This window comes from Chrysochloris asiatica, unplaced genomic scaffold (genome assembly GCF_000296735.1).
Source record: "Chrysochloris asiatica unplaced genomic scaffold, ChrAsi1.0 scaffold00057, whole genome shotgun sequence".
NCBI lineage: Eukaryota > Metazoa > Chordata > Mammalia > Afrosoricida > Chrysochloridae > Chrysochloris > Chrysochloris asiatica.
In genome coordinates, this window is record NW_006408575.1 from 12,870,457 (window position 1) to 12,873,860 (window position 3,404).

The window sequence follows — 3,404 nt, forward strand, 5'->3', positions numbered from 1 at the left end:
TATTCTCATAACCAAATAAGTAGGTACTTTATTGACTATTCAAAGACTTTTGGTTGTGCGGATTATGACTAGCTATAGACAACATGGTGGAGAATGAATATTTCAGAACGCTTAATTGTGCTCATGAAGAACCTGTACATAGACCAAGAGGCACTTGTTCTGACAGAACAAAGGAACACTGAATGGTTTAAAATTAGGAAAGGTGTGTGTCAGGGTTGCATTCTTTCACCAAAATATTGAATGATGCAGAAAGCTTCAAAAAAGATGGAAGGAATATACAGCGTCACTGTACCAAAAAGAAATGGTCGATATTCAACCTTTTCACCAGTCGCTCCTAGGAAACCTTATGCAGGGTTAGCATATGGGTTAGAACTTGTGCAGAGGTGGCGTGGAGTGCTTCGTATCTCAGCGGCTCTGAAAGCAGTGCGTTCAGTGAGGCTGCCACGGAGCCTCAGTAAAGACGACACAAGAGGTTGACAGCTTCAATTGCAGCGCATCGACTGCAGCCAGAAGTCATGAGCAACAGCGGTGAGCTGAATTACGGCAAGCGGGTCTAGATCCAGAAAATTTCTCAAAGACATAATACAAGGTCATGTTCTCGGTCACACTCCCATAGACAATCCCATAGCAGGTTTTATAGTCGATATTATCGCAGACCGCGTAGCCACAGTCATTCTCCAATGTCTACTCAGAGGCGTCATGTTGGGAATCGGGCAAATCCTGATCCCAGTTGTTGTCCTGGAGTGTTTGCGTTGAGCTTATACACCATAGAGCGAGATCTAAGAGAAGTGTTCTCTAAGTATGGCCCATTGCTGATGTGTCCATTGTATATGACCGGCACTCTAGACGTTTATAAGATTTGTCTTTGTATATCTTGAAAATGTAGACAATGCTAAGGAAGCTAAAGAGCGTGCCAGTGGAATGGAGCTTGATGGTCTTAGGATCAGAGTCGATTTCTCCTTAACAAAAAGACCACATACTCCAACACCCGTAATTTATATGGAGAGACCTACCTATGGTAGCTCACGCCATCATGATTACTATGATCGTGGCTATGATGATCGGGATTACTACAGCAGATAATACAGAGGAGGAGGTGGAGGAGGAGGATGGAGAGCTGCTCAACACAGAGTTCAGATTTACCTTCTCCCATACTACAGTTGTGGAGGATACAGATTCCCTTCCAGATCTCGATCATACTCTCCTCATTGCTATTAAAGCATGAAGTTTGAAGACTTACTGAAACATGCCCTAGAGTTGGGATATTGATTGTAAACAATATTTTTTATTGTGTCATGTTTAAAAAAGTGAAAAGTGCCTAGTGAAGTGAGGTGACTTTTACACCTTTGATGATGACTACTTTGGTGGAATTGAAATGGTGTTTTCCTTCTGCATTTGTGTAGTTTGGTGCTTTGTGCAAAGTTAAGTGTTTTCAGAAAAGTATGTTTTGCATGGATTTTTTTTACAGTCTAAAATTTGATGCCGAAAAGTTTTTATTGTACAAAACTTCATTTAAAGGTTTTCCTACTGAATCCAGGGTATTCCAAAGATCAAAGCCTGTGTGTAAAATGCAACCAAAATGGCACAAAAGTAACAATCAACAGTTTGATTTTTACTTTTCTTTCTAACATATCAGTGCTTAGCAGAACTGTTCAAATTCAGTTGTCAGTAGTAAATTTAAAGACAAAAATACTGATTTTCCTCAGCTCATTAAAAGTACCGTACTTATATACACAACTAAGTGTTAAAATTAATGGTCTGTAATGCTGTGCTTCTAATCTTAGAACTAAAGATATTTAAATACAGCAAATGCTGAATGTTTATCTAAATGTGGATTTGTCCGCCTTTGTGTAATCTGTATTGTATATAGCAAAGAACAAGAAAAGAGTTACACAGTGTATGCCTAAAAAAGGCTATTTCATCAAGCTGTTACAAGGGCATAATAGTATTTCAAATAGTCACATAGGCAAGTTACAATACATTCCATTACACATGTACTCTTGTTCTAGCTTGTAGTTATGTGAAAAAGTACTGGATGCTTCAAAGAATAGGATAAGACAAGGGAACACTACTATATCTGTGTCATAGGTAAGCTGAAGGTTTTGCCTGTTGATTTAAAAATTCTTTTCAGGTCCTTTGCTTACCATAAGGGAAGTCCAAAAATTTCATTCATGCTTTGAGAACTGTGTTTAAATAAATTCAAATGAGGAGAGTGAGAGTGAGAGAAAGAGGTAGCATATGATCAAGAGGCAATAATACTGAAGGAAGAAGTCCAAGGTGACTTGAAGGGATTGGCTAAGAACAAAGCACCAGGAATTGATGGAATATAAATTGAAATCTTTCAAGAAACTGGTGTAGCACTGAAGGAACTCACTCATCTATTTATACCAAAAAGTTAGGAAGACAACTACCTGACCAACTGACTGGAAGAGATTCACATTTGTGCCCATTCCTAAGAGAGGTGATGACCTATAGGAATGCAGAAATCATTGGACAATATCATTAATATCACATGCAAGTAAAATTTTGCTAACAATAATACAAAAACAGCTGCAACCATACATTGACAGAGAATTGCCAGAGGTTCAAGCTGGATTCAGAAGACGACATGGAATAAAGGATGTTATTGCTGATGTCAGATGGAACTTGGTAGAAATTTGTGCTTTATTTATTACTTCAATTGTGTGGATGACAAGTTATGGACAGCATTGTACAGAATGAGTATTCTGGAACACTTAATTGTGCTCATGAGGAACCTGTATATAGACCAAGAGACACTTGTTCAAGAAAACAAGGGAACACCAGATGGTTTAAAATTAGGAAAGATGTATGCTAGTGTTATATTCTTTCACCATACTTTATTTAGTCTGTATGCTGAGCTACTAATCTGAGAAGCTGGATTATATGAAGAAGTACATGGCATCAGGATTAGAGGACGTCTCACTAACAAAGTGCATCATGCATATAATACAACTTTGCTTGCTGAAAATGAAGAGGACTTAAAATACAGATGAAGATCAAAGACCACAGTCTTCAGTATGGGTTGCACCTCAGTGTGAAATAAAAAAATCCTCACAACTGGACTAATCAACAACATCCATATAAATGGAGAAATGATTAAAGTTGTCAAAGACTTAATTTTTCTTTGATCAACCATCAACACTCATGGAAGCAACAGTCAAGAAATCAAATGATATACTGCATTAAGCAAATCTGCTGCACAAGATATTTTTAAAGTATTCAAGAGCAAAGATGTCAGTTTGAGGACTAAGGTGCACTTGACCCAAGCCAAGGTATTTTCAATAACCGCATATGCATGTGAAAGTTGAATAGTGAAAAAGGTAAACCATAGAATAATTGGTGCGTTTGAGTTGTGTTGTGTAGGTGAATATTAAAAGTACCAT

The 3,404-nt window shown here is 37.7% G+C and overlaps 1 pseudogene; it reads left to right on the forward strand.

Moving 5' to 3' along the window:
- Nucleotides 1–566: 566 nt before the first annotated feature.
- On the forward strand, nucleotides 567–1,225 carry LOC102819133 (annotated as a pseudogene).
- Nucleotides 1,226–3,404: the final 2,179 nt, after the last annotated feature.